This window comes from Falco peregrinus, chromosome 4 (genome assembly GCF_023634155.1).
Source record: "Falco peregrinus isolate bFalPer1 chromosome 4, bFalPer1.pri, whole genome shotgun sequence".
NCBI lineage: Eukaryota > Metazoa > Chordata > Aves > Falconiformes > Falconidae > Falco > Falco peregrinus.
The window spans coordinates 55,807,764-55,825,096 of NC_073724.1; positions in this window are offsets into that span (position 1 = coordinate 55,807,764).

Consider the following 17,333-nt stretch of genomic DNA (forward strand, 5'->3'; position numbering starts at 1 on the left):
AAGTGGAAATATTTCTGTTTTTTTTAATACAACAAATATATTTCCCCAGATGCTCTTGACTGAACATGTTGCTAATGGGAGTGTGTTCAGCCTTCCAGAATAAAATGCCTTTAGAAAAGAGAGAAAATATTAAAAAGCTCAAGAACCAAAGGTGATTTTTAAAAAGTAAAACAAGCTTTCAACTGCATCTGTGATGTTTTTTTTCTCACAACTGCTCTAAAATCTACATTACAATATCGCTCATGAGCTCCTTCTTCTTAAACATGGCATTACCCAGAGGAGATGGATCATATTAGCTGGGTAGGTTCAGCACAGCAGTGGAAAGCAAGCAATGCCATACCTCGTGAGCAGGCACCTGTACGCTAACAGTTAAATGTAAGACTTGCTAATGGGCTGGGTGCTGAGTCGAATATTAAACAATACAAGTTCTAATACTCAGGTGTTGGATGAAAACTTTGCTTTATTTATTTCAAAGGTTGTATGAGCATCCTCCTTAAATGTCCGTAAGGCCATTTCCATTTGCACAACTTGTTTACTGAGAAGTATTAATAGATGCCAGGAAATCAGACCATTTGTTGTGAAACGCATCTCCTTATAATGCTTTCTTAAATTGGAATTAAACAGATTACCACAATCAATTCCTAGATATATATCTTGATGCATGTTCCTATTGATTCTCAGTCTCACTGAAATGAAGGAAGCGTATTTCATTCTGAAGAACAAGATATCTCAAAGAATTTGAGAATCACTAAATATACCTGAACCACTTTAGAGCAAATGCTTTCTTGACAGTCCATTTTAGAAATGGGCTGCTTTCAGCTTTCTATGTGATGAAACGGTTATAACTCATCAATTTTTTTGTGATCCACAGCCACTTAAGCCTTCCTGTCACAACTTCCAGGTTAGTTTTCTTGACTGAGAAATGCTTATGATATTATGTGTTAAAGAGCTCTTTTCAACACAATTGGCAATTGCTATTATTATCACACCTTTACTGACCATCTTTAACAAGCTTACTTTTGCTGGTTGCCTTTTTTGTATTTTCTCATGTGTGTTATCAACATGCAGACAACTTCTCCTGCGATTCACAACTCTGATTTTATCACGGAATTGAACCTAAAGGACACACATTCCTCCTTTTGTGCTCAGCCCACTAAATCTCCCTCCATGATTATTTTTTCTAGTGAAATGAGACTACTCCCACTTCTTTTGAGATTCATAGTACTTTCAAATATACAGAAATCTAGAATAGCAATATCTAGCTAATAAATATAAATTAATAGCTTGCTTTGAAATGCATATATGTGCTCCTAAAAAAACATCACTCAACCATTCGGTAGAAAGTGCAGTAAATACATGTGCATGGTATTTTATATCTGCTCATGAATTTTAATTAGAAAGTTTGAAATTTCTCAAGTTTCAAGGTAATGTTTTTACAATTAACTCAGATATTAAGCTATATTGCAATAAATTCTAGGCTTCACTGAAAACAATAGCAAAATTGACACTGAATTCACTATGAAAAATGTATCAATCTTCAATTTTTATCTGTATATAATGAGATACAAAAAAATGTAAAAAAGGGGGGGGAAGTAATTATAATTATAAGCCAACTGCAAGTCATATACATATTCAATACAGCCGCAAAAGGAAAAGCACCATTCTGACAAATATTAAAACAAGATTGCAGACTCTGAGATAGTGAAGTAATCCTCCTGATAAGACTTATCCCTGTAATAGTAACTTTACTGGAGTACTGCCTTTGCTTTAGGCACAAAATTTTGAGGAAGGTAAGCAGAGAATGACCAAAGACTTTTTATCTATGTGGAAAACAAGCATAAATTAAAATAATTACAAAAGAAGAATGAGACGACCACATTACAGTACGTAAAAAGTTGTCTTAGGAAGGAAGAACCTCCTCCTCATTGGTGGGCAACAATGTGATTAAACAACAAAAATTAAGATTATGGTTAGACATTAGAAAACAGTTTCTAATAGTAGGGGCAAGCCCTGGAATAGATTGCCTGGAGACATCGTCAAATCACCAGCAGATCTTTGAGCAGACATTGCCCAAATATTTTTCATGGAAGATCTAGGTATAATTAGCCCTACCTTAGAGAAAGGCATGGAATTTTTTTTTAATTTTGACTACTTTTTTTCCTATGATTCTATGTTCTTAATTTTAAACACAATCTTAATACTTGCTAGCTTCAGTGGGTCTTTGGTTTCTACTAAAATGATTCCCTGAATTGAGACAAACCTTGAAAGAGTAAATTAATTTTGAAACCTATGGATGCCAGGTATTCAAAATCAAAGAGCATTTTTTAAGATTTCCTAATTAATACAATTTTCAGCTGGCACTAAAGGAATTAGGTGATCAGCTGCTACTAAATTTGACCAGATCTGTGTATTGAATATTCTCTGAACAAACCAGATCTGAGCAGTACTCAAACACTTTTGAAGATTTTTTTGTTAAGAGAAATTCCTGCCAATTCAGAAGCTAAAGGTTAAACCAGAATGGAAAACAGACTAAATGGCCTCTTTGAGTGCCTTCTTGTAAACATAACTTTACAAATAAGAATACATTATAATTTTTATATGCTTACTTCTTCTGCTGGCTGCTTGCCTCTGATATCTTCATGTGCTACAGGGAAGTTTGCATTTCCCAGGCTGTGTTCATATCTTGAACAGAAGTAGGGCTTCATCTCCAAACATTTTTTTGCTATCTTCACCATCACTAAACTGAGTACAAAGAACCCAGACTTCAGGTGATGTACATCAACAAAGTACCGTGAATGCCATGGAAGCCTGGTAATTCAGAGCAGTTGAAGATCTAGTCTAAAAACATAACTGAACAGGGAAAAAGGACTCTGCTCAGACTTACAAATCTTGCATAGAGGAATAAGGTTACCATTTTTGTTTAGTATTTTAGTGTTTTATAGGCATGGATAAAAGTCATTCTATAAGCAAACCTATTTGATAAGAATACTCTCTTCATTAATATCTCCCCTACAAATTTATTTGCATCTCAGATTTTAAGAATGGTGTGTACATAGTCATTTGTGTTACTGCCACAGCCTCTGTTTGCTCAATTGATTGCCTTGCTATTGTTTTTCTGTCTGCTCATCTATACAAGTGAAATTATCTTGCCCTTTTCTCTTTTCTGCCTGTTTTCTCAGATCATTTAACAATGAGCTACACTTTCTATGTATCCCTTTCAAAAGAGATGCAAAAGGGGAAAAGGGGGGGGGAGGGGGATGGGGGACACGGGGACAGAAAACTGAAAAGTCCGTGTCAGATCTGTATGAAATAAATTCCTTGCTGACAGTAATTTCATTCAGTCTTTCCAAAAATTGTTGTGTTCATGGTTACATGCATCTCATTGTTTCTATGGGGTCATACTTCAGTGATTCATTACTTCATTTGAGCTTTATTTCAGTATGGAAATGATGAAATTGTATTTTTTTTTTTTCAGAAAAAGATATAAATAAATAGAAAACAAAACAGTATTTATTGCAGTTACCATTAAAATGCATTTAAAATTACGAAAAGAAATTAAATTGTTCAACTCCCACTTCTTTTTAACAAATATTATTTACAATAAAATTGCCAACTTCTTCCTGAATAACCAAAAATGTGTGCAATAGACTGCAGTGAGGGCCTCCTTGATGTCTGCTGCTGGGTTTGTACTGGACTGTATCCCAGACCACATGCCGGCTCAGGGAGCACTCATGGTCTGGTACCACCTCCATTATACCACAGGTTGGGCTGCTGGGGCCAGTGGATGCTGATTATCCCTCCTAGTGACCAAGAAAATGGGTAAGGGATTGGCATGTACCTGATACCAACTATCTAGGCATTATTTCTGCTTTTAGTCTAGCCTGACAGCATATGGGGGCAAAGCCAGAGCCAAAGTGGAAGCATGCCTGTCTGAGGAAGGATTCCTTCCCTTCGCTGTATCCCACGATGGCACCCATGCACTGGCCCTGCCCCAGGTAGCCTGGATGCTCACAGTCTGACCCAAGTGAGGCATGAGTTCCACAGGCTTAAAAAAACAGTAAGTATTCAGTTCCCTGAGTGGTAACATAATAATCTGTAAATTATCTGTAATGCTAAATTGTAAATGATATCTGAACAGTATATTGTATTGTGGATAGTATTTAGGAAAAACATGAATGAACAGCTGACATTTTTTAATACATCTGTCACCTACATCATGCACTGGTATAGGGCAGTATAATACCATTTTTCTTCATCAAATCAGCTTCCAGTGTTGCAAGCCCTGACACATAAAATAAAAATATTTCTGCAGTCTGTGACTCTTCCTTCTGTGCAATGAACTAGGAAAAGAGTGAGGAACAAAGCAGGAAGGGGAATGGCCCTCAGCATAGGCTGGCTATTGAAGAGTAGGATGCACTCCAGACATAAGAAAAGATTGTCACAAACAATTTCCCCTGAAGCAGTATAGGAGCAGGGAACCAAAATGTGGTCATTGCTTTTTCTTGATCTGCTGTTAATACAGCCCAACTATGCCCTACTCTGAAATGGGAGGAAATACTGTCACTGGGAGGGGAATCGTATAAAGAGGAAAAGAGGAGAGGAGGGGAGAGAAAAGGAGAAGAGGAGAGGAGACAGGAGGAGATGAAACCTGCTCCATGATCCCTGATGTCCCCAGGTGTGTCTAAATTCTGTAGCAAGGATTGTGGAAGTGCTCTGGGTAACAGAATGGAAATGCCTTAGCAACTTTCTTATGGTAAAGAAATAATATTTTTCCAGTATTAAATGTAGATTTATTAATAAATCAAGTGAAGCAGTGGGCTTTTTCCATTTAAAATCCCTAAAATCAGTATTTCTTTTATTTACGTCATTATCAGACTTCCAGTTTTAAGCATACCATAGACATTGGTAAAATGACTGACACTCCAGCGTTATAAATGACTGTTCCTGACCATGGCAAACATGGCAAAAGTTTCTCATGGAAACACATGATTTCTACACCAATAAATTTGTTTGTATTGTGTTTACATGACATGGTTTTGTAGCGAGCGGGAAATCAAAATCTCATGGCATCAGAAAAACTGATGACTGCACCAGAGAAACTGCCCTCTTGCCAGAGGAAAAGCTGAAATTTACGACAATTGCATGGCCTTTCTCCTGGCATATAAGGCATTAGTCAACAGCTTTGAACAGTGGGATAAGCATCTCATCTTGATCTACTGAGATAAGCTTTCATTCACTAATTTGGATGGAGAGGGACAGAGACAAGGATGAAAACCAGTGCATACCATACAACTTCTGGCAGTGAATGGAAGTGTCTACAGAAAGAGCTTAATCATGTAAATTTCCCAAAAGAGTAAGGGAGACGGAGAGATCTCAGTAGATGCTTCAGTCCATCTATAGAGGAAGACATCTCTCTTCCTTGGTTGTATACATAGCCCAGAGAACACTCAGCTTTTGGCTCGAGTAGCTCTATCTGACGCCTCAAATCAGGTAGCATATTTTTGGCCTTCACCTCTAGTTGTTATCATTGATCCACTTCATTGGATGAGTTTAGAGCACCCTTCCTATTTCCTGAAGCAGAACTCTTGCTTCAGGATGTCTGCAAACTCAAGAGGACAATACTGCCTTGATTTATTCTGCATTTGATTTTCATTGAACTACAGGCTTCATTCAAAAAAGACCCTGAATCCAAAAGAGAGAGTTTTAAATAGTTTTCCTTTAATCACCCCTATCCTATAATGAAAATTTTATCATTTTTTCCACTCTCTTTTTCTGTATCAGTAGTAGATACCTAAAAACCCCCCAATAAACCAGAAGTAGTTGTATTGAGACAGATTTTTCAGCTTTCAATGTCTCTTGTTCAGGTTGAAATTTTCAGCAGAAGGAATGTTGAAAAATCAAATAAACTAGTGAAGCATAACCAGTGTCCAAGATAGTGACGATAATATGAAGCTAAATTACTTATGGTCTCATATATAATACTCTTGTCAGAGGCATTTATTTGATGTATAAAATGCATACAGAGGAAGTTTCATGTGTGGACTTTTGCCATTAGGTTGTATTTTAGTGTGAGTGGAAGTATTTGAACAAGTCAGGTATATCATCTGATGGCCCATCCTCCAGGCAACTGTGGGGTTTTGTGAGGATTCCCAGCAGCTTCCCCACCCCTAGATACTTAATCCTCCCAAAGACATCAGCACTTCTGGATGCTTGTGCAGTTGCTTGCATACTGTTTATTGTTCAAGGGGTCTGCCTGGAAAAACCCAGGCACCTACATTGGATGTGCCTACTTCTGAAGTAGTTACACCAGTGTCCCTTTTTAACCACTTGTCCTTAGCAGTTGTCTTCAAAGATTCAGATGACCTGCACCCTTCACTTCAGGTGAACACATACTTCAAGGACAGTAAAGGGAGTCTGGAGTGACTAGCTCACATGATGTTGGTGTCTGAAGTTGGGTAAAAGGGCTCTTTTTTTTGTTAAGATTGTCACAGATGAAGCACAGACACTATCCACTGCCACCACAGACCTGGTTTTGATACATCCTTTCAACTCACCTAATGGAAAGTCTAATTATTTCCCAAGTCATTCTTGGATTGGAATCATGAGATATTAATGCTATTGACAGGATTTTGGTTTTGCTTTTGGCTTTTGTTTTTGTTTTGTTGTGTGTTTGTGGGGGTTTTTTGTTGTTTTTTTTTTTTTTTTTTTAAATAAATACAGTGTCATATACCACGTATGCTTTCACATTTCTGTTGTATGGGAGTCTAGCCCACCTCGCAGTGAGACCGTCCACTGTTGTTCTTCATGGGAAGGGAGGAAGAGGACAAAACAGTCTGCTCATTTGACTGATGTTGTTGTCTGACGTTTCTCAGGAAACTTTGCAGTTCAGTTGACTAGTAGTTATCTAGTCCATAATAATTCAATGATTGTTACCTAACAAATAAAGGATGGTCATAACTAATATTACTTGCTCAGACTGTTATCTTCAAAGATGCCTCCCTATAATATTCCAAGAATATCTGATATACCAGAAATTGTCTAAAAAACAAATGAAAATGCAGTCCTTACTTCAAAGAGTTAACACCGTTAAAATAGTTTATTTAGCTAGTAAAGCATGGTCTATTTCATTTTCTGTTGCAGAATATACTCTGAGGTCTCGGAACTCATGAGACTGCACTGGCAGTAATCTTTCTCTCCTAGCTCCCAGCACATGGGTTATTTGGGTGACTGAAGCGGGTCTGTGATGGCAGTGAGAGGCTCTGGTGCAGGCTGGGGGGGTGTTTGGGGCCATCAGCCCCTTGGGAGGCTTTTTGCACTGGGGCGGTGGGTCGGTGTCTCGGGAGCCGCCCGGCGCCGCGGCCTCTGTCCGTGGTGCTGATCACCCCGGGCGCCTGGTTGCTGCTTCTGCGAGCCACGACAGGGAGAGGGGGAAATCATACCAGATTTATTGGAAAGTCAGTGCAATTATGGGGTTAAAAGTTGATAAATTAATTTAAATAATCTTGTTAATTGTTCTGTTCTAAATATAAGAATTAATAATTGCCATGATGCTTAATTATTAATATGGTAGCATAAATATTAGCATAATTCCTTCTGCCAGTTTATCATTCCTGAAATTACAGCACAAAATCCGTCTATAAATCACAAAAAGAAGTTAACAAAATCAGGAAAATTCACAGACAAAGATGAATATGTGCCTTTCCATACACTGATATTTTTGATTGCTCTAAGCCGAGAGGGAGAGATTGCATTTTAAATACATATATGCAAATACATTTAAAACCAGTATATAACCATAAACCACATATCTTGAAGCACTAAGTCAGATTCAGGAGGCAAGTGAGAAGGGCTAATGAGTTTCAGAAGAGCCTCTCATTTGTTGAGATAAGTTTCATGAGTTTTGTATGTAAAAGCCCTCTTTTTATATTGTTTGAAAGTTACTTCAGATTTACTATCTTCTGCTAAAGTACACAAGGTCTTTTTCTTGTTCTCATTACTTCTAACAGCTGCAGGATGGATAGCGTGTTTACCAGAGAGCATGTAATAAATAATGAATCACTTTGAAGCATTGCTTTCATGAAAAGTCACATACAAATATGATGTTTACTTGTAATTTGTTTAAGTTATAAAAACACTAGTTGAAAGGGTGACTTCCCAATAAATCTGCTAAAGTACTGGGTAATGGAGTATAGCTTCTTTTCTTTTCTTATATTTAAATTTTTCACCTCAGCTAATTTATGAGCCCTTCCCAAAATTACGCTCCAAAACACGTTTTTAGCAAATTCCCCAAGTGAAATGTCTATGGAATTGTCACCAGGTTCACTTTAATTTTTAATATCAGTTTTTCTCAGCTTTGAGTTCAATGAACAACAAATCATAGAAAAGTACCAGCTTTCATGCTATTTGCATTTGCTTCCCAAATGTATCAAAGCACTAATACCTTAAGGATTGGTTCACAGATGTGAGCTCAGTTATTTATATTTTTTCATAACTAAAGCAATAGAAGTAATTATTAGAATTTAAAATGGAATTAATCAAAACTGCCGAAGAAAGTTGTTCTGATAGTGTCAGTTGCACCACTGCTTTAGTAACAATCACATATTTTTAACTAGATACTTCAGCTTCTTACAGATCCACAAACAAGTTTAGAAAGGCTATGCAAGCTTCCTTCTTTCTTGATCTGCAATGACACAGGTCCACAGAACAATAGATCTTAAAAGGTCACCTGCTCTTTCCTTAAGTACATCAGGTTTAGCAACCAACAGCAATTATGACTATGAAGTGTGGGGTTTTGACACACAGAGAACCCAGGATGCAAACAGTACCAAGAGCCCAAGAAGACAAGAAATTGTAGGTACAAGGTTTTCTGGCCAACATTGGCAATTCCAATCCCAAAGTCTTCTTTCAAAATCCTTCTTGCTGTGATCAGATGGTCTTTTATCAAAAATCTCTGTCTTATAAACTGGAATATTTTTTGTCATTTCCCCTCTGCTTTGCAGACCAAGACTCCTGTAATAAATATATGTCATTTGGGGACTCCATTTTATTTCTCTAATTCACCATTTTTTTACATCCTGATCCAAATTTCACTGAATTCAGTTACAGTAATTCTACCAGGTACTTTAGCAGTCCCTTTGAAATGATATTACGCACTTACTGATACACAGACACATTATTCAGAATTTTATCAAAGTGAATTTGTGCGCCAAATGCTTTCTCACCACATTTAAAGTACAAACACCTAGATCACAGAAATACAGAAACAAAAAAGTGCTTTTTGGATGAAAGCATTCTTGCACAAAAGAGGAGCTAAGAAACTTTTGTTCACAGTCAAGAACTTTTCACTGAAACAATTTTTTATCTTTGACTTATGGGCTTCAAGATACCTGTACTGAGGTTCTGATTTAAAGCAGTTTGTAAAACTGTTAGTGGAACCACTGATATCCACAGGATTAGCCTGATTAGCAATTAGTTATCCATTGAAGGACCTGAACTACTGAAAGCAGAGCCCAGTCACTAAATAGTGGAAATGGACATCAAAACACAGAAATATTATCTGTTTTAAATAGATTTCATAATGTATGTGGTAAACAAGTTGTTTGCATGTAAGCAGTAGTGACTGGAACAAATGACAAAGTGATAAACACAAAATAAATAATTGTTCTGTGCCAAATACATCTGTGTACAAGGGCCTATGCAATGCTCAGGCAGCGTTTCCAGTTTTACTGAAGCCCTTGAACCAAGACAAATATTTTTATATTGTATCTTTAAAAATGCAGAGGCTATCATGTTAATGCAGTTGTCATCCCACCCTGTTATAAATCTTTTGAAATTACTGTATAATTTCAAAAGGAAGACCTTTTTCTTGAAGTTAGAGGTACTTTTTAAATCCCGTCAATTCCAACTAACTTGTTCTAAAACAAGCAGAAATACTCCAGTCATCTTTGACCAAGTGTTATGGTACTGTGTTAGACATTTATGAATGTGCATTAGTAAACAAAAAAAATACAAACCAATATAATTCTCCTATGATGTTCTAGGTCACTCAGCAGTCATAAAATAATAACTTGTGGCTAAAAAGGACTGTCCTAGTGAAACTGAAAAGCATTTCAGGCCAGAAGTATTGGCTTTGTGAACCTTGTCATGAAATGTGCAAGTTTTCAAATTTGACAATTTTGCATAAATTCAGGACATCTTTAATGGAATCTAACTACTGTAGCACTTGCAGTTAAACAGCGTATTTATAAATTCTTATGCACTCTGTCCAAGATTGTTACTAACCCCCCTAAAAAAGACCTCATTTCCTTCACATTCCTCCAAGGATATATCTATTATGATATAATTTTCTCACACTAATTGCAGCCTCCATTTACAAATTCCTAGTAGAAGTAGATGTGCTTATAAAATCATCTCCTATCAGTTGAAGTTGATGAGAAGAGTTGCTTCAAAGGGGATAAAATCAGAACCCTTTTACTGTTTGTTTTCATTTTGATTGCAAATACTATTTAAGTTCCCTGACTTAACAGTAGTGAAATTATATATTTTCTATTTTTATTTAGGCAGATAATGCAATTTGAAAAGACTAAATTTCATTTATCATAAATCACTTATAAATTAGATCACAGAATTCAGAAAACAGCTCTGAATTGTGCCTTGAGGACTGTACACAGCTCATTGGCTGCTGAGAAGCTGACATGTTTTGGGGATTTTTTAGTAAAAGTGGCTTTTACTCTAAGGATTACTACTTTGGTTCTCTGTTGGCCCATGCACCTTGTCTTGTGTGTGCTTTTTAAGACATCAGTAAGTAAGTAAGTACATACTTTAATTTTCCTGAAGGAATGGGGGACCAGTGGAGCAAGTGAACTGATATGGATGTTTGAAAAGATACTCGGTAACTTTAAAGGTGGAATAACTTTCAAACGTCTGCAGAAGACAGGTCTCATGTTTACTCAGCTTTAAAAGTGTGAACAAGCATGGAGATATCATGGGTTAAGGGGTTACTGCCTGCCAATGACATGCCACACTTCCATTGCCTCACTTTCATTATTCACTTCATGAATAATGAAATTCATCATCATTCACTTTCATGAAACAAAACATGCTAGCTTAAATCACATTTTACGTGGCAAACAGGTATACACTTTAATTAGATTTCTCAACTACTATACAGAAGGTCCATAAAATGTACTGGCAAGGGTTTTATGATACATGTTTTTTCTCCTTTAAAATTTTGACTTGGCTGACACTAGTTTCAACTCTTTTTCTATTACAGACCATGCACATAGATGAAATCATTGCCCAGACAGAGTCATCTAACTGTGTGTGCTCTGTGGGTATTTCAGCTATACTACTCAAAAGCTACTGCTGTTAAGAAAAACCAAACAACAAAACAACAAAAAAAAAGTTTGATTTATCTAATCCTAAAATCCTCACAGAATCCAATCAATATTTTCAGGTTTTTCTTCAGGAAATGTATTCTTCAGCCAAAATGTATGGACGTGAGTGAAAAGAAACTGTATCCAAACAGCACCAGTTTTTCATATATCAGTCCACCCAGTGCCACAGAGAAAATTATTTTATTATTTTATTATTATTAGGATCAGTTACTGGTAGTGATGCCTGGAAGACCGATTTTTGCCATTGCCTTCACTAGATATTTCCAATGAAATTGCCATAGTTAAATCTTAACGGGATTTTCTTCCAATTTTTTCAGTTCCTACTTGGTCAAAATTATGCATTGATATGCATTGAAAATCATCTGAGGGTTTATTTAAACATGTCTATAGTAAGAACATAAGCACCATAGTTATTAATAATAATAGCATTTAAAAGCAAAGTTTATAGAGTATCTTTGGATGTAGTTAACAAAATACAATTTCTGTATGGTTTCAGTTACTGCTTAACATTTTTATTATATTTTTTGCTCAGATCTATAAAAGGTATATTGCTCATGAAAAGTTTATAATGAGAAAGAACTGGTCATCTGAGGCTTTACCAAAACTTTTCACAGATTTCCTTTAAAAACTGAAGTCCTATTACAGCAAAGATTGAAACAGCATGAAGGTGGGTGGTTGGGGTTTCTTGGTGAATGTACAGAAGAACCTTTTTCTTGATTCCTCTAAAACTGCCTTCGTAAAGATTTCCTCCATGCTATCACCAAAAGAAAATCCTTCCTGAACTAAATTTGAAAACTTAATGTTCCTCAAATACTTTCTCAAGTCCTACTTTTTTTTTTTTACTTTTTTTCCAAGACAACAACAGGAAATTGGTTAGTAAATCATGGATTATTTGAATTCAGACAGACTAATGTAAAGCCCTCACAACTGGCACTGCAGGGCAAAGTAGCAGAGTGTAAACAACAGCTGAGAGTGGCTTAAACTCACCTGTTAGTATTTGCTTTTTCTTGCATCCCTTTCAGTTCAAAGCAAGATTAGGACTGCTTGCCATCTTCAGCATGGGTTAAGAATATTCATATAGTCAGTAACAGCTCCAAAAGCATCTCAGAAACTGCTCTCCCTCCTTTGCTTTCTCTCTTTGCACCAGGCTCTCTTTTTGCTGTGATATGGCACTTAACTGTCTTCAACGTTTGGAAACAGATCTGTGGCCCACTTCTGTATCAGTTTGTTCATGACTTTGTGACTTTATTTGCTGTGGTGAAGCTCTGGCACCCTCCATTCACCACACTCCTCTTTTCAGCTTTTGGTTATGTTTGGATTTCTGTTTCCCATGTGGATGTGAAGTACTAAAGTGCTTTCGAGATCATAATGCCCATGTAAGCATGCTTCTTGCCTTAGCAGGTATGTATTTGGTCACTGACACACTGTAAGTCGTCATACAACACAAATAATAAATGACAGAAATGCTAGCCTAGCTGAGGGTGTTCCTATGCCAACTGTCCACCAGTTCAAAGGCCTTCACTGTAAGCTTGATAAATGGTGAGTCTCCATTCAGACAGATTTATTGCTCGGGGATAGGTTTCCCCAGAAATCCAATAAGCATTGCAATCAGCTTGATCTTGTTTAGTCCAAGGCATGCCAAAAGAAGGTGGATCTTTGGCCTGCCTATTCCCCTTCATTGGTCCTAACTCACTATCTTTTTCAAAAAACAAAAGAATTACAAGCATTACTTCCTAATAGCTTCCCAAATAGCTCTTTTGCATTATGTCCCATTTTAAAAATCACTCATTAGCATTGTAATTTTCTTCTGTTACCGTTACTTTATTTTCTTACTCCTCAAGCTGTTCAGTGATGCTGATCAACGAAGCAGAAAAGCCTAAAAACAAGTATGTGGTTTCTGCATCAGGGTCTTCACTTTACAATACTTTTGTGTAGCACTTAACTGCAACAGAGCTTTGACGTGACTGACTTCTGACAACAACTGGCAATATCGATATTAAATAATGATAATAATACACAACTTCCTTGCTTGCTTCATTTTAATCATATGCTCCGTATAGTTCAAATATATGTAGTTCACCGTAAAGCAGTGTACATCTCCAATCTGATTCACTCTTATTTATACTAAAGTAAAACAGGAATAGTGCAATAAATCTGTGTCAGGGAATGAAAGAATTGAACGCATTGTATATTCTCTTTCAATCCCTTAATTTTAAATTTTTTATGGCAGCTTTCTTACAACAGGTGTTGAAAAGCTAGTTCAGTTCAGGTTGCCTGAAATTTCTTACAATAAAAGCCTTACTTTTACTTGCATACAACTTTACCAGGCATCAGGCTTCCAGCTGAAATTTTTCACAGCAGTTGTCTGACTTAGATTGAATATTGATTTTATTTTCTTCAGCATTTCAGCAAAAATATTATTAGTTGCTTCTAAGATTTGCGTAGACATTGAATAAAGCAGCAACAGAAATTGACTGGAGCTATATTTTAAATATATAAATCTGTTTTATAGCACAGAAGTGCCACCTACTCCCTTAGTGTGCTCCATAGAAAAAATTACCTGTATTTGTGAAGCACTAATACTCTGCACTGCAGAAACACCTGGAGAAAGCCACCAGCATTGTTTTTATTGTAAAGTTTGAACGAGGTGTAATGTGTAAGGCCACAGGATTAATGAGGAAGATAAATAGAAATACTGAAGATTTATTGAAAGAAAAAGGCACCTCAGGGAAAAAGTAGTGTGTGATCATGCGGTTGAACACTATCACAAGAAGTATGTGGACAAGAGGACTACATCAAGATTTCATACACAGTCTTAACTCTGCTTTTCTTATATGTTTAAGTACTACACTTTACAGTCTTCTCCTTTTACTGATTTTTTTAATGCTATAGACTCACAGAAACTATGGTGCACAGTATTAAACAACATGTCATGTGCAGCATTTGCCACAGTAGGAAAAAAAAGAGCTATGTCTTTGACATTTAATCCGGTTTACTATCAAAAGGGTCACATCAGTGCTCTACACTATCTGGAACCCCTGAAAGCTCAGAACTGTAGCTGTATCTGTATCTTCCCGTGAGGTAGCCAGGGACTCTTGGTACCTATCAAATATATCTTCCAAAAGAGGTCTTATCCAGGTGTTCTTTCTGAGCTGTTGAGCAAATGGATGGATAATTTCTTTGGGGACTCCATGGTTAATAAAGAAACTGCAGAAGGAGTCTAAGATGGATACTATCCCCAAAACCACAAACTGATCGAGACGCCCTGTTTTAGAATAATTCTGCCATAAACCTTTCTGCAGCATCTGTCTCAGGAAAGCTTTTATTACAGGGCTTAAACTAAGTGGTAGTAAAAGCTCTCTTATTAAGGGAATACTCATCAAAAACCCCCTTTTTTTTAAAGGAAGCTATAGTTTATTTAAGTAACTGTGTAATCCAACCTGATAAAATACATAATTGCACCATGCAAATTTTAAACATGGAAATCTATCAGAAAATAGAATTTTATCTTAAAGGTTTATTTAGCCAGATAGATATTTATTCCTTAGATGGTTTACATCATGGCTTACAACCTCTGGCTTCTTGAATACTGTGAATTACAGTTCTTAACATAGATGGTGACGGGGTTAGAATTCAGTCTCTGTCCCTCACATTTCCTATTGTTCAGACTCCTCTGAAATATCAAATAGCAGGAAGCACTGAGAAAAGAAAGTGGGTAGCAGTTTAGCCTAAGTGGCCCTAAACAAGTATTTATATTTTGATCAGCTCCATGAGTTGTGTCCAGGGTGACCTTTTTCTAAACAAAGTCTCCGTGATGGACATAGGTTTGGAATGCAAAACTGCTACCAAGAGGGAGTTCAAATAGCTATACATAGGCTCAAGAAATCTTTGGAAATATTGTAAGATCTTTGCCTAAAAAAATGACAGACATGCTACATGAAAGTTAACTTCTGTTGTTTCCACAAAACATTCCTCAACAGCTATGTAAAGAAATGGAAGAAAAAAGAGTACCAGATATAGCTCCATAGCAAGGACTGGTCATAAAATTAAAAGCTCAAGTTAAGCCATCTAATTTGGGGTGAATATCTGTGTTCTGAAACAAACTGAGTAGGGACCTGTACCTTTAGCCTTCTGCTGCTTGATAGGCATCCTGCCTCTGCAAAACTTCTCCACAAAAGTATTCAAAGGATGACTATCACTGAAATAAACATTCATTTTAGTATTTGAAAAATTGCCACGAAAGATGAAAGAGGACTTGATGCCCATTTCTGTTAGTGGAGTAAATCCCAAGAGCATTCAGTAATTTAGTGTGAATTTTTAAAGTAAAACCTGGTCCTTCGTCAGTGTTTCATAAAACCTTCAAGGTAAAATTGAGAACTGGATAGCCCAGTGTGGGGTGAGCCCTTGGAAGCCTGCAGCAGGCAGGAGTAAGGATGCAGGGTTATTTGCAAAACTTTATTTACCAGGGTACCAGTATTCATCAGATTACTCTAAGTACTGCTTCATGCTGATTGATCTAAAAACCTAAAAAAACAAAAGAGCCATAAGGGATCTTCTGTTGACCCACCCAACCTGTCAACTTTAGACTGTCCCACTATGAAGTTATCAATTCTACTACTGTCACTGTCCAGAGCAAGACTTCTACAAGGGGCAGAGGCATCCGATGGTGATGGGCAGCCACAAACCACCACCAAGGACAGAAACACTTGGAAATGATTCGAGGTGAGTAAATGCAGGCTTCTGCGACAATTTCTTAAACATGAAAACTAAGTTTAAAGATTTCTGGTTTGAATAGTGTGTTTTGAAACTGCTCTTTAAAAAAAGAAAATTATATTCAAATGAAGAATAATTGTTTTAGAAGTCAGAAACCGCCAATAGACTGCCTCTTTCCTGGAAAAGATGACCTCAGTTCTAAGTGTTTCGACAGCAGAAGTAATTCTCTTTGGAAATGAGGTCAGGTCTGGTATGGAATCTGCCTTGCAGTTGCAGTTAGTATCTCTGGCACCATCGTGCATCTTTTCCCAAGAGCCATAAAATTTACTGGTATTCATTTGTGCACACCCTCAGATAACATGATAAATGAGTTTTGTGTATGACTGCATTTGATAGATGCTGTTCGGGTGCAGCTGGCAGAATGCACACAGGGATCCAGTGTGGCAGGATCCTTTCCCAAAAGAAAACACCAGAAAATTATCTGAAATAGTAATAATGGATGAGCAAAGAAAGGATAGTAAATGATTAAATCAACTAACATTCACACCTTACTAAAATTATTTTTTCAGTCTTTCCCAGCTACATGCAGGAGAAGACAGTTTCAAAACCCAAAGCCAAACTCGTTCAAGGAACCTATAGCTTAAACTAATATCTCATCAGAGAATGTATGACTTGACTTATTTGTGGTTAAGTAACTACATGATAGATACACTCGTAAGGTAAAACATGGCTGGCACAGTTGGTTCATTGGATGGAAGGCTGCAAACTATTCCTGAGCATCAAGGAGACAAAAATTCTCAAATATAATTTTTAAAAAATTCATTTTAATGGATTTCAGTAAAATATAGTAAATTTAGAGTTAATTAATTTCTAGAAATGAAAAAATAGTTTCCCCGTTCCAGTGCCATGAACAGGTCTGTATCAGGCCCAGTAAGGACAACAGGAATTTGTTACAGTCTTCAGTGAAGACTGAAGTTGGGATTTAATCTAAGAAAAGACTATGGGATTTTTTATTGGTTAGCATTTTTTGAATTTGCCTAAGACAGACTTTGGCTAACACTTTTCCCCAGAATTTTCCATATTTTGTGTTGTCATGTCTTCTTCCACTGTATTAAGCTGGAGGAAAACTTCTAATTAAAACTTTCTGTGAATTTAATTTAGCATCCATTTTTACATTCAAGCATTTCCTATCACATTTTAATTCTCGAACCTGTTCATTTATTT